General features: G+C 48.6%; 1 protein-coding gene across 4 annotated transcripts in view; it reads left to right on the top strand.

The window, feature by feature from the left end:
* Positions 1–27073, top strand: part of CACNA1H (calcium voltage-gated channel subunit alpha1 H) — a 638058-nt gene that overhangs the window by 373783 nt on the left and 237202 nt on the right. The gene's annotated exons all lie outside the window — the stretch shown is intronic.

The following is a 27073-nucleotide window of genomic DNA, read 5'->3' on the forward strand; positions in this document are numbered from 1 at the left end:
TTGTCAAGGTACAAATAAACCTGGTGCGCCAATGTCGATCCAAGGGCACCAAAAATAACCATATCTGTCTGGAAAGAAGGATTTTGAAGGTGGAGTTCCCATGTAAGATCTAAGACTACAGTCTCTACCAGTATGTTCATTTATCTACTTGTCTTACTGTATCTCCAGGATATTGTATTGTTGACTATGCTGAACCACTCGGTATTGTGCTTTCTAGAAAGGATTATGTTGAAATCAGAACTTGTTAGGAAAAGGTCACTTTTAAATTCATGTATACAATTGTTGCACTGAACAGCAGATTCTCAGTACAGGTTTTCAGGGTGGAGTAAGCTTTTAATTCATCCATTCCAGAGAGTATAACTCAGAGGGAACGCTGACCAGGAGATAATTCAATATATAATATCTCCAGACCAGAATACAGTATATGTACATTCAGAGAAGGGCATCTTTAGGGGGCGTCCCTGTGTTAAATAGAGTGATAATGAGATCATAAACGATCAGCAGCTTGATGGCACAGTGCTGGGGTCAGGGCTTTGTCTGTTTGGAGTTTGTATGTTCTCCACATCTTCCGTCTAGGCACTTCGGTTTCCTCCTGCACAGCAAGTGTCCCAATTCGTACGTACCGAGTTGCAGTACAGATTTGCTGCACGGTAGCGGAAATTTAAGTTTTGACTGGGAGGTAACGGGGGTGGCTAAAAAGACGCATAGGGATGTTGATTCCTTCCTACCCTTTGGGGGAGATTTCTCAAAGCGTGGAGAGAGATAATGTACCAACCAAACAGCTTTTGTCATTTACAGACTGTGTTTGAAAAATGTCAGTTAGGAGCTGATTGTTTGGTACTTTATCTCACTCCGCTTTAGCTCTCTCCACGCTTTAATACATCTCCCTGTTAGTTTCATGAAATCTAATTTTTCACAATTATGCATATCCCCCAATGAATTCATAATTATGTATATTCCCCTAATTAATTCACAGTTATGTACAGTACATCCCCCAATTAATTCACAATTAGGCATATCCCTCAATTATTTCATAATTATGCATATTCCAAATAAATAACATAATCTACAGATACATTCATTATCGCCTTCTCTGTATCATCAAGAGATTTTTTTTAAAGAGACACAACATTGTTTCATCAAAGCAAAAACAACTTGTTGCATTGCAATATACTGTATATTCAAACGTATTTTTTACTGTGAGCGGAGACACACAGGCGCAGTTTGGTTACAGTGTAATATGCGTTATGAAAACAACCGCAGTGTAAATCACAGTATTGATCAGGGCCCTAGAGCGCCGGCAGTTAACTTTGCACAGTATTAAACCTCACACGTCAGATGCTTCCACGCTCCACTCAAGCACACTTATCTTATGAAATAAAGACACCACAACTGTAGTTGGCGTGAAAGGGGTCAGCTTTTATTTTCTGACTGAGAGGGAGGCCTATTAAATATTAAAACTAAAATGCAGACTTCCCTCTCTAACTAAAGGTGGCGGGGAGAAGAACGGTTAAGCATGACAAACGTAACATGGGTGATAAACATTATAATACATAAAAACAAGCAATAAAAAACATATGTGTGAGGGAGCCTCCTGCCCCAGATGTTCCGGGATCGGCCTCCTGCCTCCATCCCAGACATCGAAAATCAAAATCCAAGGACAGGGGTCGACCTTCTGCCACTACCCCTGTCCACCAACGGTTGCAGGGACGGAGGTACACTCCGCCCCTACGGGATAAAAAATGGGGCCACCGGCCCCGCCATCCACATATGTTTTATACTAATTATTTGGACCCACTTGTCAAAATGATGCCCGTAAACTAATTCTAAAAAGATATAAAATTACCTCTAAGTACACCCAAACTGACTAACTGTGAACTCATCATTAAATTTAAGTAACCGTTCAGAAAACCGGCCACCGAAAGCCGACACAATGAACCCAACAGTAAAAACAAAAACCAACTCTGTTTTGTTTTTTAGGGCGGGAGGGCGGGTTACGAGAAGACACTGAAAGAGGCAGGAAATGGTGGATTAGCAACCTATATCCATGGCAGTACAGCCCCTATCCACAATCCAGCCAATAGCCTCCCGGTTCCTCCATCTACGTTCCTCCCACTACAAAAACCTTAACCCCTTCCAGGCCAAAGTGATGCACCGAGCAGCGCTCCGCAAGCCCGGACGGTGTGTTTATGCTGCTGCTGTCATATTATATTCCTTACGCAGTCTTAAACCTCACACGTCAGATGCTTCCACGCGCCACTCAAGCACACTTATCTTATGAAATAAAGACACCACAACTGTAGTTGGCGTGAAAGGGGTCAGCTTTTATTTTCTGACTGAGAGGGAGGCCTATTAAATACTAAAACTAAAATGCAGACTTCCCTCTCTAACTAAAGGTGGCGGGGAGAAGAACGGTTAAGCATGATAAGCGTAACATGGGTGATAAACATTATAATACATAAAAACAAGCAATAAAAAACATATGTGTGAGGGAGCCTCCTGCCCCAGATGTTCCGGGATCGGCCTCCTGCCTCCATCCCAGACATCGAAAATCAAAATCCAAGGACAGGGGTCGACCTTCTGCCACTACCCCTGTCCACCAACGGTTGCAGGGACGGAGGTACACTCCGCCCTTACGGGATAAAAAATGGGGCCACCGGCCCCGCCATCCACATATGTTTTATACTAATTATATAAACCCACTTGTCAAAATGATGCCCGTAAACTAATTCTAAAAAGATATAAAATTACCTCTAAGTACACCCAAACTGACTAACTGTGAACTCATCATTAAATTTAAGTAACCGTTCAGAAAATCGGCCAACTGCCAGGTTACCAACCTGCCACCGCCACCGAACTAAAAAACCCACACAACAAAACAGAAAAACTAACTAAAGAGACCTAAGAAAGCACGAAAGAAAAACCCAATGGACTATCAAAAAAGAAAAAAACTATCTAAAGGGACCGAATGTGAATAATGTCGCATGCCAGCCGGCGACAAATGCACCCCGTCAGACCGGCGTGACGAAGGTTAAAATTGAAATAAATAAGGTATGTCAATGAGAAACCTGACTGCATCCCTAACGGGGAGGGATTGGGGGGGGGGGCGCCCAATTTGACTTGAGGCAAAAACAAAACTTCGTCAGCCGGCAAAAGCGAAATTAAAACCAACGATAAAACAAAAATTCCTCAAGGCCCCCGCAATCACAAAGTGCAACTGCGACGAGCGGCTAGTCCTCAAAGGGGCGCACTGGGAGGAAAAGGCCTGATATAGCGTCTGACTGCACCAGACCTCCACCTACCCAGTGCCCGAACTTCGACCTCAGACCAACCCGCCGCAGCGGCAGCTGAAGCAGCGCCGATGCGGAAAGAGTGAGTCCCATAGTCGGCCGGAGATAGACCCAGGTACCAAATACAACGCCCCAAAACCGACCGGAATTGATATCTGGTCAACGGGGAGCCGTCGCTATGGACGAGCCACCCGGTGGGCGTTGGAGGCCGTATGGACGAATATGCCCGGGCCGCGGAAACTGGACAAATGCCCCGCGCACGAGCTGGACCCATTCGAACCCACTGCCCCCTGCCGGCTACGTCAGTCTTGGAGCGCTGAATCCTTCACCATAAACCGTCGGGGCGGACGACGACGTGGGCCTCCAGCATGGGCGAGACAGAAGCCCGAGAGACAGACACCAGCTCACCCACCCTGAACGCACCATGGAAGGCCATAGTAAAGGCCGCCCGGTAGAGGCGAACCTCGTATCCCGAAAAGCAAATGCTCTGTAGGGATCCCAAAATCCGCCTCAGCAAAGCACCGGTGATCAGCTGGCGAGTATCCGGGAGGGGCGGAGTCGCCCGAGCCCAACCTTTCAACACCCGCCGGAGGAAAAAGGACTTCGTAAAATCCGCTTCCCCCCGCAGCTGCAGAAAATAAGACATACCTGCCAGAACCCTGTTAACAGACGCCCGCGAAATCCCGTCGGAGTACAGAACCCAGATGTAGACTAAAAGTAAATCATGAGAGGTCTTACCACACTGGCCTCTCTCCAGGAGGAAGCGACACCACCGCTCCCAGGCGGAACGATAGGCCGCAAAAGTTGCAGGGGCCAATGACCTGTGGGCTAACGCCTCCAATACGGGTGGATGACCCGCCACACAGAAGCAGGACATAATTCGCCATGGAGGAGAGCTGCAGGAGTCAAGCGCCTAAATCGCTGCAAATCGCCGCGTGACAGGGCATCTGCAATTTCGTTACGCACGCCAGGGACATGCTTGGCTCGCAACGTAATGTTGTTCACCAAACATAACAAGACTATCTGCGCAATGACCCGCAATACCGGCAAGGACGTGGATTTTTAGCGGTTGATGGCAAAAACCACGCCCAGATTGTCGCACCAGAAGACAACATGTTTATTACGCAGGGCATCGCGCCATAATTCCAAAGCGACCAGAATAGGAAAAATTTCCAGCAACAGCATGTTCGTAGTGAGGCCCTTGCGAAGCCAGGCATGCGGCCAAGGAGAGGCGCACCAACGGCCCGCGAAATAAGCGCCGAACCCGAAAGCGCCGGAGGCGTCCGTGAACAGCTCCAGGGTCGGGCTAGACACGACCGCCTCCTGCCAAATACAGATGCCGTTGAAACGAACAAGAAATTCGTCCCAAATGCTTAAATCCCAACGGATTTCGAGGGACAACCTGAGGAAATGATGCGGGCGTCTAACCCCCACGGTAGCCCGTTCCAATTTTCTACAGAAAACCCTGCCCATGGGGATCACTTTGCAAGCAAAGTTAAACAGGCCCAATAAGGATTGGGCCTGCTTGAGAGTGAGCTTAGCCGCGGACAGCGCATATAGGATACCGTCACGTAAACGCAACACCTAGTCCGAAGGAAGCCTACAGAGACCACCGACCGTATCGATCTGAATCCCGAGGTAAACCAAGGAGGCGGAGGGACCCTCCGTCTTTTCTGGTGCAACTGGAACCCCGAAGCATGCAAAGAGGGCCAGAGCCCCTTGCAGCAAGTTGACGCAGCGAGGGGAGTCTGAGGGGCCGATAAAAAGAAAATCGTCCAAGTAATGAGAAATTCCCCGTTCGCCCGTTGCCTGCACGAGACACCAGTGGAGGAAGGAACTGAATCTCTCGAAGTAGGCGCAAGAGATAGAACAACCCATAGGGAGGCACCGATCTATGTAGTAGCCATCGTCCAGCGTAAAACCCAGAAACCTGAAGGCGGAAGGGTGCAGCGGAAGGAGACGAAACGCAGCCTGGATGTCCAACTTACACATAACTGCCCCAGGGCCAAAAGACCGTATGGTGTCTATGGCCGAATCAAAGGATAGGTAAACGACCCTACACTGGTAAGCAGGGATAGCATCATTAACCGAGGACCCCATAGGACAGGAAAGGTGTTGGATAAGGCGAAATTTGCCCGCTGTCTTTTTGGGCACTACGCCTACGGGGGACAAAACCAAATCTGGCAAGGGGGGTTCCCGGAAAGGGCCTATCATCCTCCCTAGCGCCACCTCTGTCTCTACCTTGTGCCGGAGCACGTCCGGAAACTCCCGAGCCGAACGCAGGTTCGTACCCGCCCCGGGACCCACCCGGCCATGTATCGGCAAGGGGAAACCCGACGCGAAACCCGAGTGTAAAAACTGGGCATCCACCGACCGCGGGTATCGTCGCAGCCAGGGAATGAGTGCCCGAAGACTAATTGGGGTGGGAGCTATGGCCAGCGCCGGTGGCCGCGGGAGCGCGACTCTGTCGGGGCTGCGAGCCAAAAGCACTCCCGGTCCCAGGACTGGGGCAATCCTTAATCCCGTGGCCCCCGCCACATCTGATACATGAGTGGCGAAAACGACACCGGCCCCCCAAGTCGCATTGTGCATCATTAAAAGCGAAGCATTTCCCATGCCCCGCGCGCCCTGCGCCTCCGCGAAAGCCGGCAGAACAAGAGGCAGGTCTTTTTGCCCATCGTCTTGCCGTGCCGCCGTCATCAGTGCCGGCCGAACCCTGTGTCAGTTCAGAGCACAATTCCACGTCTTTTTTACCAAAGTTATAGGTCTGCCGCCCGTGTTGTTTGCGTCGGAAATCCTCGTCGTAGCGCCGCCAGGCTGATCCTTTGTACTTATGGTTCAGCACGTGTATGAGAAATTGATAGCGCACCACGTTCATGTGTTCATCCGGGCGCGTCTCCAGGTAACACGCCGCAAAGATCAACATGCAGCGGACCCAATTCTGGTAGGACGGCAAAGCGTCCTCGCTACCCTGCCCCTTTTTCTTAGCCGAAAGCAAGGCTTTGCGATCGTCGCTGGTAAGGGCAAAAATGTTTACATATTGGCCCTTACGGATACGGTCCCGGACCCGGGGCCTGAGTCCACGTTGTACCGCCGTATTGGCGCAGTGCACGGTGTCCGATTCCACCGATACTTGGGAAGCGGACGAGGTGGAATACCGACGGTCGCGTCGTCTGCGACGCTTGACCCTGTGCAAGCCACCATCTGAGGAGGACAGACCCCCGAGGAAGTAGAGGCAAGGGAGGAATCTGTGCCCCGACGCCTGCGCCTGCTACGCCTGCTGCGCTTGCCGGAAATCCTACCCGCGCTGCTGCCTATGCTAGAGGCGCTGGAGCGAGTACCCGAACCCAAGCCGCTATGGGGTGTCACCGCGCTCCCCTTGGACCAGTCGGGGTCCGAGGAAGACTCACCTGCTCGAGAGGGGACACCGTCCGTCCCCCCGGCCACCGAACGACTCGTGGATATACCGGCGGACTCCCTTGCCGACCCGACGTCCGTGGCTGGGGAGACAAAAGAGACAGTGTTCCCCTGCTCCACCACCGGGCCCGCAGCCGCCGGGTGCGGGGCAGAAGGGGGGTAGTCGCGCCAGGAGGCAGAAGCGGGATAAGGGATTGCGCAATGCTATCCGCCAAGGAAGCGGTGGGCCGCCCCAGTCCCCCGGGTACGGAGGATAACAAGGGAGCCACCGCCGACACCACAGCGGCACAAATGGCGGACTAGACGGTGGCGTCCACCAAGGGTGCAGCTGCAGGGGCAGGCGAAGTAAGAACGGACCCGCTCCGCGAGTCACGCGCCCGACGTGAGGTACGCAAACCTCCTGTCGGGAGCAAGGACCCGGAGGATCCCTCACTGTCGGGAATCATGGCACAACCGTCTGGCTGCGCTAAACCGCGGGTAGACCGCCGACGCCTCGACCGTCTACCGACCCGAGCGTCGGCCACAGGAGGAGAAGTCGGAAAGTCGTCACCACTAGAAGGGGGGAGCGCGACATCGGACTGAGAGCTGACCGCAGAAGCGTCGGCAGGAGACAATTGGATGCGGGGAGGGGGTGCTGGTTCGTGAGCCGCCTGCGCACGTCGCCCCCTAGTGGGGTGAGTTGCCGGCAGGCGCGACCCCAGCCGGTGTCCGCCAGGAGCCGCGCGGCCACGGGCGACAGCCGGACTACTCGCCAAGGCGGGCGCCCTGGAAGGGCCCGACGCCCCGGGCCCCACCACGGAAGGTAAGGTCGGGCGGGCAGGCACACCGCGTGCGGGCGCGGGCCGCCCCCGCACGACCGGCCCCGCACTGTCCGCAACGGGTAATGCTCCCCCTGCTGGCGCGGAGCAGGGGCGACGCCCCACCCCCACGCGGGAGGGCGCTGCCCGCATTGATACGGGTAAGGGGGGTAGTGGCACAGAGGGGGTATGCCTCATCTGGGTCCCCCTGCTGTGTTGCAGGTTTGCAGCACGCGCTGGCTGGCCGGACCGCCTGCGTCCGGCAGCCGCGCGACCCCCCACCCGGCCACTGGCCCCCCTGGAAGATGTATGTATACTGGGGACTGGGGAGAGCCGCCGGGCCGCAGGGCGGGAGCTCCGTCCCCGCCCCACGTGACCCGTGCGGCCAGCACTGGGGACTGGGGAGAGCCGCCGGGCCGCAGGGCGGGAGCTCCGTCCCCGCCCCACGTGACCCTTTTCTGTGCGGCCATCCGCTGTAACAAGCGGCGGGGCCAGGGACGGCAAAACATCGTCACTGGCAAGCCGCCTGACACTTCTCCGGCTCCCCGGCACTCCGTCCACCGCCGCTGGGCGCAGCGGGGAAGGAGATGGAGAGGGCGCACGTGGGGGAGCGCGGGCGGGCGGCCGAGCACGGCCGCGCACAGCCCTCGTCTCCCTTACCGAAGCCGCAGCAGGGCTTCCCCGACCCGGCGGGACATCAGAGGTATGTAAGAGCCGGGCGGGGAGGCCAGCGCTGCGGGCAGGACGGGAACGGGCCGTCATGATACAAGGAGGGAGGGGGCTGAGGGGAATACACAGGGGAGAGGAGAAGCACAGTAGGGGATAAAAGAGTTAGGAATAGGAGAGAGAATGTAGAAGTAGGAATATAGGAAAGATAGAAATGCAAAAGCGAGAAGGAAAATAAAAGTATAAATTACTGAATGACTGGATAATACTTGCAGCCTTACGAGAAGACACTGAAAGAGGCAGGAAATGGTGGATTAGCAACCTATATCCATGGCAGTACAGCCCCTATCCACAATCCAGCCAATAGCCTCCCGGTTCCTCCATCTACGTTCCTCCCACTACAAAAACCTTAACCCCTTCCAGGCCAAAGTGATGCACCGAGCAGCGCTCCGCAAGCCCGGACAGTGTGTTTATGCTGCTGCTGTCATATTATATTCCTTACGCAGTCTTTCAGGCGGGTACAGGCGTCACTGGTTTTGCAGTACATAGACCACTTCTTCTGGAGTGCTTCATGGATGCTTGAACGAGTGGCTTATAAATAGGGTTGCAACCAATCAGAAAACCACAGGACAACATCTGTGGAAGGGGGGGGGGGGGGGGGGGGTCCCCATTCAATTAGGACCACCATCTTTGTTGCACAATTTCACACAGTTGCTGTTTACAAAGACACAGGGCCTAATTCAGACCTGATTGCAGCAGCACATTTGTTAGCTAATGGGCAAAACCATGTGCACTGCGGGGGGGGGGGGGGGATGTAACATGTGCAGAGAGTTAGGTTTGGGTGGGTTATTTTGTTTCTGTGCAGTATAAATGCTGGCTGCTTTATTTTTACACTGCAATTTAGATTTCAGTTTGAACACATCCTACCCAAATTTAACTCTCTCTGCACATGTTATATCTGCCCCACCTGCACTGCACATGATTTTGCCCATTAGCTAACAAATTTTCAGCTGCGATCAGGTCTGAATTAGGCCCACAGTGCCATTACAGTCCGCCTCTGAATCATCCCCTTTGTCGTTTAGTCTACTGCTTGGCAGTACGGATGGTGTAATGGTTAGCGCCTCACGGCACTGAGCACATGGGTTCGATTTCCACCATGGCTCTACCTGTGTGGGGTTTGCATACTCTCCCTGTAATTGCGTGGGTTTCCTCCGGGTACACCAGTTTCCTCCCACAATCCAAAAATATACTTGTAGGTCAATTGGATCCCAACACAAATTAACCCTAGTATGAATGTGTACATGTGGTAGGAAATATAGAGTGTAAGCTCCACTGGGGCAGAGACCGATGTGAATGGACAAATAGTCTCTGTAAAGCGCTGCGGAATATGTGTGCGCTATATAAATAACTGGTAATAAAGAAATAAATAATTCTAGACTTTTTTCTTTCCTATTTCTATTTATTATTTCCTATCTTTTCTATCTGTAACAATGGAGGCGTGTCCGGACCGATGGGGAAGCGGACCGCGGCGGCTGCGTGACGTCACACGCAGCCGCTGCGACCCGGGACCCAGCTAGTAGCTCCCTGCCAGCACGCAGGATCCGCGCTGGCAGGGAGCTACTCGTCAGGTACAAAAGCATCGACACCGTGCGATGCTTTTGTAACTGTGTCGGGAGGTAGGTCCTGACACGCGGGGCGGATTAGTCTTGTCCTGGGCGTCCCACCGCATCTTTGTGAAACTGATCGTAGAGGTGCTAAATTTAGCACATCTATGATCAGGTCTGAATTACCCGATCGACTCTGTATTACCCCCTCTGTCTTTAGATAGCAGATATACACGGTTCCGGCAGCGACAACTGATTTCATCACACCATGGAACGACGCTTTCTTTTCCACTTTAACGCAGCAAAATGAGTTACAAGTTTAAATGATCTTCTTAATTGCAGAATAATATAAATGGGAAAGTTATGTGGTTTTCACTTTTAAGTCACTGTTCTTACAGACAGATTGCTAGAGCGACCAATGATCAAACAATAGTTTTTTTATGTCGGAATAAAACGTTAAGGCAATAAGGAGTAAGGGCTCTCATCTTGTATACGCAGTAAAACCCCCTAGGCATGACATTTTGTTAGCGATCAGTCGGGCATTAAAATTAACTTCAAACACAGCGTAATAAATGCAGAATTTCATTCATTAAGACTTTTCATTGTTACTCATAAAATCCAACTTGTTCCAGCTACAATAATGCCTTAAATTAATTTATAAGAGTGATGGGACATTGGGATGGTTTTCCGTACATATCATTATTTTGTATGTTATCAGTATTTGCGCTCCTGTACGTTTACACAGCCACATCTAATGTGCCTATGTAGCTAGATTGCCCCATGGAATTGAATTGCCCTATTGAAAGTATAGGGGGTCATTCCGAGTTGTTCGCTCGCAAGCTGCTTTTAGCAGCTTTGCACACGCTAAGCCGCCGCCTACTGGGAGTGAATCTTATTTTTTCAAAATTACGAATGAAAGATTGGCAAAATTGCGAAAAAACTTCTCTGTGCAGTTTCTGAGTAGCTCGAGACTTACTCTGCCAGTGCGATCAGTTCAGTGCTTGTCGTTCCTGGTTTGACGTCACAAACACACCCAGCGTTCGCCCAGACACTCCTCCGTTTCTCCAGCCACTCCCGCGTTTTTCCCAGAAACGGTAGCGTTTTTTCACACACACCCATAAAACGGCCAGTTTCCGCCCAGAAACACCCACTTCCTGTCAATCACACTCCGATCACCAGAACAAAGAAAAAACCTCGTAATGCCGTGAGTAAAATACCTAACTGCATAGCAAATTTACTTGGCGCAGTCGCACTGCGGACATTGCGCATGCGCATTAGCGACTAGTCGCTCCGTTGCGAGAAAAAAATAACGAGCGAACAACTCGGAATGACCCCCATAGTCCGATTCCCATTTATTAGCATCTGAGGGGCCTGTTGCTCCCTGCTAGCTATGGGTTAGAAAAGTAAATGATAAAGCTCGCAAGATGACGCGTTTCACTGGGAATCTCACCCCACACACCCAGCAAAACATGCAACATTTTACACCCCCATAACTGCTGTGCCCTTATATGCCTCCTGTAAAAGCTGTCAGCTTGGTGCTTTTTTACAATTACTTAAAAAGGACAAATTAGAAATGGACGCTCCTCATAGCAAACATCAAAAGGGCCTTGTGACCAATATTCACCCACCCATGAATAAAATACAATTTCACTGATCACTGATATTTGGCCGTTCACTGCTATTAATCCTTTTCAGGTGATTAATATTTGAATAAATATAGACACATACACACTTTTCTATATGAACACACAAAACATGCATGTAACAAGTACAGTTCCATTTTTGTAGTACTGTGGAGATTAAAAAAAAAAGAAAAATAAATACAGCCCCCAAATAGCTTTAGCACCTCATAGCTGTCATCGTACAGAGCACCCACGTTTCTTTTACTTGCCATTCAGACCACCTCACATACCCCCCCCCCCCTCCCCCCATGTTACTGACCTCACCACAGGCCAGGCTACTCAGACTTTCCCACTATCACTCAAACATCCCCACATGCAGCTCAGAAATCTGAACTTGCCCCTCAGTCAGCCCCATGCCACTCAGACCACTCCACATGATTCACATGCCTGCCTGCATAACACAGACCTCCTACAGGCCACTCAGCCCTACCACATCCCTCCCAGATCTCCCTACATGCCACTCAGGCCTCTCCACATAGCACAGATCTCCCACATGCCACTCAGACCTCCCACATGCTACTCAGACCTCCTACATGCCACGCATACCTCCGCACATGCCACTCAGACCTCCCACATGCCATTCAGATCTCCCACATGCCACTCAGCAATCCAAACATGCCTCTTTGATCTCCCTACAGGCAACTCAGAACTATCCACCACTACTCAGACCTCTCTACATGCCACTCAAACCACCCACATGCCACTTAGATCTCCCCACATGCCACTGAGACCTCCCACATGCCACTTAGATCTCCACACATGCTATTCAGACCTCCTACATGCCACTCGGACCTCCCCACATGCCGCTCAGGTCTCCCCATGAGGCACTCAGGTCTCCCCACATGCCACTCAGAACTATCCACCGCTACCAGACCTCTCTACATGCCATTCAGACCTCCCCACATGCCACTCAGACCTCCCACATGCCATTCAGACCTCCCACATGTCATTCAGACCTCCCCACATGCCACTCAGACCTCCCACATGCTACTCTGATCTCCCTACAGGCCACTAAGATCTCTCCACATGCCTCTCAGATCTCCATATAGGCGACTCAGACCTGTCCACATACCTCTCATATCTCCATAGAGGCCACTCATACCTCCCACATGCCACCCATACCTCCCACATGCCACTCAGACCTCCCCACATGTCCCTACAGGCCACACAGATCTCCCCACATGCCACTCAGACCTTTCTACATGTCCCTGCAGGCCACTCAGATCTCCACACATGCCACTCAGACCTCCTCACATGACACTCAGGCCTCCCCACTTGCCACTCAGACCTCCCTACATGTCACTCAGACCAGCAATGGATTTATATACTATCCATCCAGTAAATATATTAAATACGTAAATTCCGAAATTTGGTCCATATCATGGGCTGCCCCTGACAAAGCACCAAAATGGTCGTCAGGACTGTATTCAGGCTCTCATGGTATGCATAAGGGCCAACAATACATTACCTTGCTGCTTGTCTCTAAATATGAAACACATTTCTTTACCTTTTTCACTGTGGTATGCTGATTGCCAAAGTGTTTGGCTGGACGCTATACTGTATGTAAATATATTTTTATATTACATGTGGTATATATAGCAAAAACTGTAATCCTGCTCTTGACATTGTCCTGCAATAAAATAACTATTGCAAGCGACTGTACAAAAAGTCATAGTACTAGAAATAACAGCACAACGGCCCCTCTTTATGTTTCGATCACCTATAATGCCTCCCCCCGTGCTTGCCTATTTAATTTCAGTACAATTCCTTAGAACTAATTACCTACGCCTCTTAGTGTCCAGCGCAGGTTACACAAACCCATATGTTGGATTCATTCTCAGGTTATTAAGCATTAATCTGAATTGCGCTTCTTGACTTGGCTTGGACTGATGTGGCTTATATATTCATGGCTGAAAGTAATAATCACCGTTCTGAATTACTCATTACTCTTCCCTGCAGCAGAGAGGATTCAAATCACGAGCAATGGGTTCATAGCATTGGAACATAAACACTTAAGTATAATTACATATATTTGCGCTACATAAATAGCTGCGACGGGGTGATCTGAAGGGAAACGGCTCGAATAAAGAGAGGCTAATGTATAATATTCCCTTTCTGTACGAGAGGCAGCACATCCCTTCCACGCTTTCTGGATTAGCTGCAAAAGCTGCACGGTCCTCAGTGCTTGTCACTCCCACCGTGCTGTCACCAGGCCGCTATGTACAAAGTCCTGTTTACATCACGAAACAGTTATAAAAGCTCTTTCTCCCTGCGTATGAAGGACACAGGAATGAAGGGAAGGCTGGCAGCATTACACTTAACACTTCAGCCATCGAGGGGCATTGTCACAGCAAACCGATGAGGCTTGTCTCACAGAGACATTCAGTATTGTACTCTGTGATCTCTCCCAAGTGGACATCTGTTTATCTAATGTCATGTCAGGGCTGTACATGAGGTGGACTTACATAGCCACAGCTCTCTAGGTGACAGCTTATCAGCCTAATGTTTAGAGACGGTTTGGTGGTGCACAGGTGTCTATGTATAAATAACGCTACTGTATCTCGAGCTGCGGGCAAGTTCTGGAACACAGGTGGCCATCGGAAGGGCACATGCAGAAACATCATGACCAGTGTCATTCCTGCTTTGGTCCATTGGGGTTCTGATGTCAAGGAGTGCTGAACGTTGCAGCCAATTAGCCACTGATTGGATGCTGAGGTATTCTCACTGGCTTGTGTGGTTTATGGGCCATCCTCATCCTCTGATAAAGCAATGTGACATAGGGGTCTATTCATGAAGTAGTGAAAAGTGTGGAGAAGTGAGCCAATGGAGAAGTTGCCCATGGCAACCAATCAGCTGCTTCGTGTAATCTTAGAGAATGCACTTTATAAATGTTACCTCAACACTGATTGGTTGCCATGGGCAACTTCTCCACTGGCTCACTTCTCCACTCTTTTCATTGCTTCATGAATAGGCCCCATAATTTTTTACCAAAATGGATATGTGTAGCCATTTTGCAGAGCCAAGGTAGCCACGCATATTCATTTATGGACCCAAAATGGATTTGAGGCTCATTGATGGATGAAAGGCGATATATCCCTGCAACATGATATGAATGCTGGACATATAATACTCCAGTTTTTTTTTTCCAAGTGTTAGTATTTCCATTCGAAAGCAAGTCTTAAAATAATAATAATAATAATAATAATAATAATAATAATAACAACTGTATTTATATCGAGCTTTTCTTCAAAAGGACTCCATGCACTTTCCAGAAATGATGAACAAATACAGTGATTTAGGTTTACGGTAAATACAGGAACCATGAACATAAACCGAAGGATTAGATTTGCAGAAAATACAGAAAACAATGAACACAATACAGGATTGAAGTCATAAATTCAGAGGATTATTTATTCTACCCACGAAGGTACCGAGTGAGGCAGCCATTTTGGGCGCACTAAGTAGGTTACACTGGGCTGAATAAGCAATGTCTGGCAGAGATGTTACATAAAAGGGGTACTACAGAATACTAATGCGAGATGCAGGATATTTACAAATCATCAGAACTGAAGACGTACGCTGTATGTGGATGGTGAAAGGTGAATCATTGCTGTCCCCTTGTTATACAGGAAGTGTTTGTTATACAGCCATTGCTCAGCGTGACTGCAGTTAGTAAAGACACACTTCTACAGCTCTCCAGAATCCTGTTGTGATTTGAACCTAGAACACTTTACAAGAACATTGTATTGTTCATCCTACACACGAGAGTACCAGTTGAGGCAGTTTGCTAGATAAATACTACATGGAACTAAGACATACAGATGTGTCCTCGCATGATGTTGCTGCGGGAGGCAGTGTATCCTGGCGCTGCCACAATGCGCAACGCGGCATAATGTGGCCTATCTATCTATCTATCTATCTATCTATCTATCTATCTATCTATCTATCTATCTATCTATCTATCTATCTCTCTATCTATCTCTCTATCTATCCGGATATAACAGTTTATTTTCACTAAATTGACAGAACTAAATATTAAAAATATACATATCATAAGTTTTAAAAGTGTTATACCTAATTACCCAGATGTACTCCGATAGTTAAACTTATCAGCACAGCACCTCCATTTACCACCCAAGTCATTTAATTATACAGATGAAAAGGTTTTTCACCATCAAATGTGAAGGATAACTGGTTTTAGGTGCTCTAGAAAAAAAAAGGACATTAATATTAAACTCTTAAAATCAATGAAAAATGTATAAGGAGCCATCAATTATGTCCCCGCAGGCAGCTCAGAATAAGCGGTTTGAGGTCAGAAAGCCCGGTGCAGAGACGGACTCAGAGCACACAAGATGGCCGCCGCCTCATCTGTCATCTGAAGCCCTGCACCAGTTATTCTTTAAATAACCTGAAACCTTTAGTCTTATCTTAATACACAGATCTGTAATCTCCTTAGAAAACCAATATTCCCTCTTTAAATGTAGTGCATCTTCATTGTGAGCATGGGGACACCATTTTTAGCCAAGTTCATATCTACCAATGAGGTAGCAGGGTCACCCGCTACTTACACACTGCTCTGCTAATGTAATTTATTAGGTTAATCATATAGGTATTTTCATTTTTTTTTTTTTTTTTACAAATTAGCAACTTTTTAGCAAACCTTTCTTTTTATATTTTTCCCTTTTGGAAAGCCATGAAGATCCTCAGACAGATATAGGATGTGTACCCATCTGAAAATATGCCAGTTACATTGTTTATGTCCCTTTTTGTTTTAGAACCCTGCATACAGTAGAACAAGTTTGTTTCACCATTAAGCATGAGACAAAATTGTGTCAGGGGCGGTTAGACTGGTACAGTGTTATTTTTGTGTCTTTTTAAGATAGTAGAATGGCTGCTAAACCTTGCCTTCTCACTTTTCATAGGTGGTCATTCCGAGTTGATCTCTCGCTAGCAGTTTGTAGCAGCCGTGCAAACGCTAAGCCGCCGCCCTCTGGGAGTGTATTTTAGCTTAGTGCGAACGAAAGGATCGCAGAGCGGCTTAAAAAAAAATTGTGCAGCTTCAGACCTACCCAGCGCTTGCGATCACTTCAGACTGTTTAGTTCCTGTTTTGACGTCACAAACACGCCCTGCCTTCGCCCAGCCACCCTGCGTTTTTCCTGGCAGGCCTACATTTTTACGAACACTCCCTGAAAACGGTCAGTTGACACCCATAAACGCCCACTTCATGTCAATCACTCTGCGGCCAGCAGTGCGACAAAAAAGCTTTGCTAGACCTTGTGTTAAACTACATCGTTTGTTGTAATAGTACGTCGCGCGTGCGCATTGTGCCGCATACGCATGCGCAGAAGTGCCGTTTTTTTGCCTGATCGCTGCACAGCGACCGAAAGCTGCTAGCGAACAACTCGGAATGACCACCATAGAACGCTACAAGCACAATCCCGCATGTATAATTCTATAGTATAATCAAATGTCAGCATATGGTGTACTGAAAGCTGAGAATGCATTCTTAACAAAACAACAGGCCTTCTAAGCATTGCCTCGTTTTTGTGCAGGTGGCTCAAAACTGTATAATGTGATTAAATAAAATAGTGCTCTACGTACCAGTATTAAATCCAATTTACCATAAAGAGGGCAGATGTGAGGCTGGCAAGTCCCCCCCCCCCCCACCCCCCCCAATGCAAGTGGTAATTGCAGGGGATATGGTCGTTAGGTCGACCCAACTTAGATCGACAATCATTGGGTCAACCATGATAAGCCAACATGCGTTAGGTTGACAGGGTAACTATGTCGACATGGTCATTATGTCGACAGATCAAAAGGTCGACATGAGATTTTCACTTTTTTCTTCTTCATTTTTTTTATTTTTCCATACTTGACGATCCATGTGGAGTACGATTGGAACGGCAACCTGTGCACTGGTGCACTGATTGGAGTTCCCCGTCACTTTCCGAAGAAAACGACACCCAAAAAATTCCACAAAATCATGTTGACCTTTTCACCTGTCAACCTAGTACAGGTCGACCTAACGACCATGTCGACCTAGTTACCCTGCCGACTTAACGCATGTCGACCTATCATGGTCGACCCAATGACTGTCGACCTAAGTTGAGTCGACCCATCGACCCATACCCCATTACAGAGTGTCCCGTCACCATTTTCCTAAAGCCAGTGGGTAACCATCCTCACACTGAAACTGTTCCTGTGTGTGATTCAGCTATGAAAAGCAGAACAAACCTATTTTCCCTCCCTGTATTACGATTTATTTTGTACTTAAATTATTACTATTACTATTTGTAATACTATTTTATTTACATGCTGACATACGATATGTCCATATACATATATCTTCAGATCGTGCTAGTGCGAAGGTTACGCATACCCTTTACACCACTACTGGAGTTGTGTGCTGTAGCAGTGCCAAAACTACGCTTACTGTATCTGATACACAGGCACTGATATAATGTAGCAATGCTATGCAGCAAATTTACATTGCCGCGGTTGGGAGAAAAGTATGAATTCTAAGTCCCAGTAGTCTATGGTGTAAAAAAGAAGTAAAAGTATGAAATGGGATATTTGTGGCATGGTTCATAAGTTGCGCCAAGCATCTTGTACCATAAAGCACAAAAAAACATGCAATAAATTGGGTACATAAGATGGCCGCCCTCTTGTACTCTGCGGTTTCTGCAGGAACTAAAAAAAAATTAAAGCTTAGCAAGTTTCAAAGCACTTTTCTGCTTTTTCAGTGTTTCTGTTTCCCTCAGGGATGGCACCTATAAGCTGCCATTCTCTTCTCCTCATTGGCAGCACATATGCTCAGATGAAAGCTGAGGACTGATTTGCAAATGTATAGTGAATATAGTGGCGTCTGTGGCTGTGTCAGCAATAATCTCCCACAGCAATCACAGTTACATTTACTGTCTCCATTCAGCAATTTCGCCCATGTATTTATTTACTAACAACCACTTAGCCTCGGTTACAGAAGTACATAGGCCAGTGAGCAGTCACATTGTAGCTACTTTGGTGTACAAATATGTTTCTCTGCGTCTCAATAATTGCATCCACCCGCGCTGCTAAGCTCAGACTTTGTATCTGGAAATGTGGGTGGCAGCTTAGGGTCATCGCAACTGTCCCGTTTACCAGGCACTGTCCCTGCCTATGTACCAGGGTACATTTTTGCTCCTACTTTATCATTATACATAAAATATACTGTATACTGTACCATATACATAAACAGTAATTAGTCACTATGTTGGTTATTATGAGGTAGAAGAACAGACAGCACTATCAATGTCACTGCAGTTGAAGTGTGAAACCACGGCTCACTAAAGGTCTCGTTTAGGGATGGCCATCGGTGGGGTGTCCATGGATGGTTGCCATTGATGAAAACCATCGATGGTACACAAACCATCTATGGTGATCCATCGATGGTTTGCACCACTCAATGGCCACCACTGAAAGGTACTGGATGGTCTGCGGACCAATAAAAAAATAAGGGACGGGGCTTAGCGGGTGTCTGGGGGGTGGAGCTATGCTCCGTATCCCGGCACCACATAAAAAAAATATAAAGTATTTGGTTATATTTTTCCATCGATGAAGGGAAGCCATCTGGTTCTCCCTCATCGATAGCAAAAGTATTCTACATCGGCCATAAACCATTGATGATTTTGAATCATCGATGGTCAATGGCCATCCCTAGTCTCGTTAGGACTAAGTCCCCTTGCTTAGTACAGGGAGAATATAATAGGTACATGGATGATACTGCTGTCTCTTCTTCCTCTATAATTGGACTGGGGTATAGGAAAAAAACCCTGGTGGGCCCCACTGGCGGAGCCCCCTCCCCTTCCTCTAGTAATCTGGTTGCAGACTGTACACTTGAATTATGCATTATACAGTACATCCTGTATGTTACATTATACTGCACAGGACTATGGTGAACTATTATCTACAGTGCATTGCTGTTATTAATCTGGCACATTATCATGTGTGCACTAGTATATCTACTATATATATTTATAAAGGGGCCCAGACCATGCACTCTTTAATGGATAGCCAAGCTTCTGTGGTTGCTGGCCACACCCCTAAGTATGGGCCCTATCACTGTATTCCCCTGGTGGGCCCTTCATGACCCAGTCCGACATTGTACACATTGGCGTTTTTATAATTGGTCTGGTGTAGGCTCCCCTGGACCCATAGGCCTGTGTGCACCACACCCATGTTTTTAACGTACATTTCCAGAGTCCCTCATTGGATCTGCAGTCGCGGTAAAAAATTACTGGCAAAATGGCTGATGCGCATGCGTAATAAGGTTTTATTCTCCTGAACATGGTGGGCACCATGTTACCGGAGACCTGCGCATGTGCAGTAGACTCAGGCAAAATGCCAGAGACTACTGTGCCGTGAAGAGGAGGGGCCCCAACTGGAGTTTGCACATGGGCCTCCTCCTCTGTTAAAACACCCGATTATACGCTCCCCCCCCCATGTAACTCAATATCCTCAATACACAGCTCCTATATAACTCACTGTCCCCTATACACAGCCCCCTTATAACACCCCAATACACAGCCACCTGTACACAGCCCAATACACTGCCCCTCCTCTTCACCCACTCTCCCCAATACACAGCCCCCTCTTTTCACTCACTTTCCCCAATACGCAGACCCCTCTCTTCACTCACTCTCCCCAATACACAGCCCCTCCTCTTCACCCACTCTCCCCAATACACAGCCCCCTCTTTTCACTCACTTTCCCCAATACACAGCCCCTCTCTTCACTCTCTCCCCAATACACAGACCCCTCTCTTCACTCACTCTCCCCAATACACAGCCCCTCCTCTTCACCCACTCTCCCCAATACACAGCTCCCTCTTTTCACTCACTTTCCCCAATACGCAGACCCCTCTCTTCACTCACTCTCCCCATTACACAGACCCCTCTCTTCACTCACTCTCCCCAATACACAGCCCCTTCTTTTCACTCACTCTCCCCAATACACAGCCCCATCTCTTCACTCACTCTCCCCAATACACAGCCCCCTCTCTTCACTCACTCTCCCCAATACACAGCCCCTCTCTTCACTCACTCTCCCCAATACACAGCCCCTCTCTTCACTCACTCTCCCCAATACACAGCCCCTTCTCTTCACTCACTCTCCCCAATACACAGCCCCATCTCTTCACTCACTCTCCCCAGTACACAGCCCCTCTCTTCACTCACTCTCCCCAATACACAGCCCCTTCTCTTCACTCACTCTCCCCAATATAGTCCCATCTATTCACTCACTCTCCTCAATACACAGCCCCATCTCTTCACTCACTCTCCCCAATACACAGCCCCTCTCTTCACTCACTCTCCCCAATACACAGACCCCTCTCTTCACTCACTCTCCCCAATACACAGGCCCTCTCTTCACTCACTCTCCCCAATACACATCCCCCTCTCTTCACTCACTCTCCCCAATTAACACAGCCCCTCTCTTCACTCACTCTCCCCAATACACAGCCCCATCTCTTCACTCACTCTCCCCAATACACAGCCCCCTTTCTTCACTCACTCTCCCCAATACAAAGCCTCCTCTCTTCACTCACTCTCCCCAATACACAGCCCCCTCTCTTCACTCACTCTCCCCGCCACACTGATGGAGAGGACGGGGCCTACCTCCCATGTATTGAGGCTTCTTCGTGAACAAACTACAGCCTGAGAAAATATGTTAGAGGACAGAAAGCAGGGACAACCTCCAGTGAGAACATGCACTGAGCACATTAGCTCCGACATGCATGCATGCACTTAAGTGACCACTGAAAAGTTTTTGTCCCCCAACAAAAATACATAATAACTAAAAACAATTTGTGAAGATGCTTATACCACGATCATAATCTAAAAAATGGCATGTTTAAATAATTATGTGAGTGCACAACTAATTATTTTGAATTCTATTTATCCTTGCTCGTTAGCTAAATGCAAGCCATTGCCTTCTGTAATCCTCCATAATAGGCTTACTGTATGTAGGTTTCCTCTTGTTTAGTTAATATTCCAGCAAGACTTCCTGTTCCTGTTATATTGCACATAGTGAAATACGTTTCCTTAGATTATCACAGCCTCTGAAATAAACAGGTTCCTGAAGCGTTATTATAATTATTTATAAATGTTTCCAGTAGAGTTTCATCACTTAAGCAGCTTTTCTTTAAGAAATACGTTTATTTTTCTCTGACGTCCTAAGTGGATGCTGGGGACTCCGTCAGGACCATGGGGATTAGCGGCTCCGCAGGAGACAGGGCACAAAACTAAAGCTTTAGGATCAGGTGGTGTGCACTGGCTCCTCCCCCCATGACCCTCCCCAAGTTAGGTTTTTGTGCCCGTCCGAGCAGGGTGCAATCTAGGTGGCTCTCTTAAGGAGCTGCTTAGAAAAAGTTTTTAGGTTTCTTATTTTCAGTGAGTCCTGCTGGCAACAGGCTCACTGCATCGAGGGACTTAGGGGAGAGAAGTTCAACTCACCTGCGTGCAGGATGGATTGGCTTCTTAGGCTACTGGACACCATTAGCTCCAGAGGGAGTCGGAACACAGGTCTCACCCTGGGGTTCGTCCCGGAGCCGCGCCGCCGACCCCCCTTGCAGATGCTGAAGATTGAAGGTCCAGAAACCGGCGGCAGAAGGCTTTTCAGTCTTCATGAAGGTAGCGCACAGCACTGCAGCTGTGCGCCATTGTTGTCACACACTTCACACCAACGGTCACGGAGGGTGCAGGGCGTTGCTGGGGGCGCCCTGGGCAGCAATGTATAATACCTTATTCTGGCTAAAAATACATCACATATAGCCCCTGGAGGCTATATGGATGTATTTAACCCCTGCCAGGTCTCAGAAAAACGGGAGAAGAAGCCCGCCGAAAAGGGGGCGGGGCCTATTCTCCTCAGCACACAGCGCCATTTTCCCTCACAGAAAGGCTGGTGGGAAGGCTCCCAGGCTCTCCCCTGCACTGCACTACAGAAACAGGGTTAAAACAGAGAGGGGGGGCACTTATTTGGCGATATGTATATATATATATTAAAATGCTATAAGGGAAAAACACTTATATAAAGGTTGTCCCTGTATAATATAGCGTTTTTGGTGTGTGCTGGCAAACTCTCCCTCTGTCTCCCCAAAGGGCTAGTGGGGTCCTGTCCTCTATCAGAGCATTCCCTGTGTGTGTGCTGTGTGTCGGTACTTGTGTGTCGACATGTATGAGGACGATGTTGGTGAGGAGGCGGAGCAATTGCCGGTAATGGTGATGTCACTCTCTAGGGAGTCGACACCGGAATGGATGGCTTATTTAAGGAATTACGTGATAATGTCAACACGCTGCAAGGTCGGTTGACGACATGAGACGGCCGGCAAACCAATTAGTACCTGTCCAGGCGTCTAAAACACCGTCAGGGGCGTTAAAACGTCCTTTTACCTCAGTCGGTCGACACAGACACGGACACTGACTCCAGTGTCGACGGTGAAGAAACAAACGTATTTTCCTTTAGGGCCACACGTTACTTGTTAAGGGCAATGAAGGAGATGTTACATATTTCTGATACTACAAGTACCACAAAAAAGGGTATTATGTGGAGTGTGAAAAAACTACATGTGGTTTTTCCTGAATCAGATAAATTAAATGAAGTGTGTGATGATGCGTGGGTTTCCCCCGATAGAAAATTATTGGCGGTATACCCTTTCCCGCCAGAAGTTATGGCGCGTTGGGAAACACACCTTAGGGTGGATAAGGCGCTCACACGCTTATAAAAACAAGTGGCGTTACCGTCTCCAGATACGGACGCCCTCAAGGAGCCAACTGATAGGAGGTTGGAAAATATCCTAAAAAGTATATACACACATACTGGTGTTATACTGCGACCAGCGATCGCCTCAGCCTGGATGGGCAGCGCTGGGGTGGCTTGGTCGGATTCCCTGACTGGAAATATTGATACCCTTGACAGGGACAGTATTTTATTGACTATAGAGCATTTAAAAGATGCATTTCTATATATGCGAAACTCTGGCATCAAGAGTAAGTGCGATGTCCATATCTGCCAGACGATGTTTATGGACACGACAGTGGTCAGGTGATGCAGATTCCAAACGGCACATGGAAGTATTGCCGTATAAAGGGGAGGAGTTATTTGGGGTCGGTCCATCGGACCTGGTGGCCACGGCAACAGCTAGAAAATCCACCTTTTTTACCCCAAGTCACATCTCAGCAGAAAAAGACATAGTCTTTTCAGCCTCAGTCCTTTCGTCCCCATAATATCTGCCCAGGGATAGAGGTAGGGGAAGAAGACTGCAGCAGGCAGCCCATTCCCAGGAACAGAAGCCTTCCACCGCTTCTGCCAAGTCCTCAGCATGACGCTGGGGCCGTACAAACAGGTGCGGTGGGGGTCGTCTCAAGAGTTTCAGCACGCAGTGGGCTCACTCGCAAGTGGACCCCTGGATTCTACAAGTAGTATCCCAGGGGTACAGATTGGAAATTCGAGACGTCTCCCCCTCGCAGGTTCCTGAAGTTTGCTTTACCAACGTCTACCTCCGACAGGGAGGCAGTATTGGAAACAATTCACAAGCTGTATTCCCAGCAGGTGATAATCAAAGTACCCCTCCTACAACAAGTAAAGGGGTATTATTCCACACTATATTGTGGTACTGAAGCCAGACGGCTCGGTGAGACCTATTCTAAATGGAGTCACTCAGAGCAGTGATAGCGAACCAGGAAGAAGGGGACTATATGGTGTCCCTGGACATCAAGGATGCTTACCTCCATGTCCAAATTTGCCCTTCTCACAAAGGGTACCTCAGGTTCGTGGTACAAAACTGTCACTATCAGTTTCAGACGCTGCCGTTTGGATTGTCCACGGCACCCCGGGTCTTTACCAAGGTAATGGCCGAAATGATGATTCTTCTTCAAAGAAAAGGCGTCTTAATTATCCCTTACTTGGACGATCTCCTGATAAGGGCAAGGTCCAGAGAACAGTTGGAGGTCTGAGTAGCACTATCTCAAGTAGTTCTACGACAGCACGGGTGGATTCTAAATATTCCAAAATCGCAGCTGTCTCCGACGACACGTCTGCTGTCCCTAGGGATGATTCTGGACACAGTCCAGAAAAAGGTGTTTCTCCCGGAGGAGAAAGCCAGGGAGTTATCCGAGCTAGTCAGGAACCTCCAAAAACCAGGAAAAGTGTCAGTGCATCATTGCACAAGGGTCCTGGGAAAAATGGTGGCTTCTTACGAAGCGATTCCATTCGGCAGATTTCACGCAAGAACTTTTCAGTGGGATCTGCTGGACAAATGGTCCGGATCGCATCTTCAGATGCATCAGCGGATAACCCTGTCTCCAAGGACAAGGGTGTCTCTTCTGTGGTGGCTGCAGAGTGCTCATCTACTAAAGTGCCACAGTTATGCATTCAGGACTGGGTCCTGGTGACCACGGATTCCAGCTTGAAAGGCTGGGGAGCAGTCACACAGGGAAAAAATTTCCAGGGAGTGTGATCAAGTCTGGGGACTTCTCTCCGCATAAATATACTGGAGCTAAGAGCAATTTACAATGCTCTAAGCTTAGCAAGACCTCTGCTTCAAGGTCAGCCGGTATTGATCCAGTGGGACAACATCACGGCAGTCGCCCACGTAAACAGACAGGGCGGCACAAGAAGCAGGAGGACAATCGCAGAAACTGCAAGGATTCTTCGCTGGGCGGAAAATCATGTGATAGCACTGTCAGCAGTTTTCATTCCGGGAGTGGACAACTGGGAAGCAGACTTCCTCAGCACGACCTCCACCCGGGAGAGTGGGGACTTCATCGAGAAGTTGTTTCCACATGATTGTGCACCGTTGGGAAAGACCAAAGGTGGACATGATGGTGTCCCGCCTGAACAAAAAACTGGACAGGTATTGCGCCAGGTCAAGAGACCCTCAGGAAATAGCTGTGGACGTTCTGGTAACACCATGGGTGTACCAGTCGGTGTATGTGTTCCCTCCTCTGCTTCTCATACCAAAGGTACTGAGAATTATAAGACGTAGAGGAGTAAGAACTATACTCGTGGCTCCGGATGGGCCAAGAAGGACTTGGTACCCGGAACTTCATGAGATGCTCACAGATGACTCAGGGCCGCTGCCGATAAGAAGGGACTTGCTTCAGCAAGTACCATGTCTGTTCCAAGACTTACCGCGGGTGAGTTTGACGGCATGGCGGTTGAACGCCGGATCCTAAGGAAAAAAAAAAAAGGCATTCCGGAAGAGGTCATTCCTACCCTGGTCAAAGCCAGGAAGGAGGTGACCGCACAACATTATCACCACATGTGGCGAAAATATGTTGCGTGGTGTGAGGCCAGGAAGGCCCCACGAAGAAATTTCAACTCGGTCGATTCCTGCATTTCCTGCAAACAGGAGTGTCTATGGGCCTCAAATTGGGGTCCATTAAGGTTCAAATTTCGGCCCTGTCGATTTTCTTCCAGAAAGAATTGGCTTCAGTTCCTGAAGTCCAGAAATTTGACAAGGGAGTACTGCATGTACAACCCCCTTTTGTGCCTCCAGTGGCACTGTGGGATCTCAACGTAGTCCTGGGATTCCTCAAATCACGTTGGGTTAAACCGCTCAAATCTGTGGATTTGAAATATCTCACATGGAAAGTGACCATGATGTTGGCCCTGGCCTCGGCCAGGCGAGTGTCAGAATTGGCGGCTTTGTCTCACAAAAGCCCATATCTGATTGTCCATTCGGACAGGGCAGAGCTGCGGACTCGTCCCCAGTTTCTCCCTAAGGTGGTGTCAGCGTTTCATCTGAACCAGCTTATTGTGGTACCTGCGGCTACTAGAGACTTGGAGGACTCCAAGTTGCTAGATGTTGTCAGGGCCTTGAAAATATAGATTTCCAGGATGGCTGGAGTCAGGAAAACTGACTTGCTGTTATCCTGTATGCACCCAAAAAACTGGGTGCTCTTGCTTCTAAGCAGACGATTGCTAGTTGAATGTGTAGTACAATTCAGCTTGCACATTCTGTGGCAGGACTGCCACAGCCAAAATATATAAATGCCCATTCCACAAGGAAGGTGGGCTCATCTTGGGCGACTGCCCGAGGGGTCTCGGCTTTACAACTTTGCTGAGCTGCTACTTGGTCAGGGGCACACCCTGGCTGAGGAGGACCTGGAGTTCTCTCACTCGGTGCTGCAGAGTCATCCGCACTCTCCCGCCCGTTTGGGAGCTTTGGTATAATCCCCATGGTCCTGACGGAGTCCCCAGCATCCACTTAGGACGTCAGAGAAAATAAGATTTTACTTACCGATAAATCTATTTCTCGTAGTCCGTAGTGGATGCTGGGCGCCCATCCCAAGTGCGGATTGTCTGCAATACTTGTACATAGTTATTGTTACAAAAAAATCGGGTTGTTATTATTGTGAGCCGTCTGTTCAGAGGCTCCTACGTTTGTCATACTGTTAACTGGGTTTAGATCACAAGTTATACGGTGTGATTGGTGTGGCTGGTATGAGTCTTACCCGGGATTCAATATCCTTCCTTATTGTGTACGCTCGTCCGGGCACAGTGTCCTGGCTGAGGCTTGGGGGAGGGTCATGGGGGGAGGAGCCAGTGCACACCACCTGATCCTAAAGCTTTAGTTTTG

Source organism: Pseudophryne corroboree, chromosome 7 (genome assembly GCF_028390025.1).
Source record: "Pseudophryne corroboree isolate aPseCor3 chromosome 7, aPseCor3.hap2, whole genome shotgun sequence".
NCBI classification, from domain to species: Eukaryota; Metazoa; Chordata; class Amphibia; order Anura; family Myobatrachidae; genus Pseudophryne; species Pseudophryne corroboree.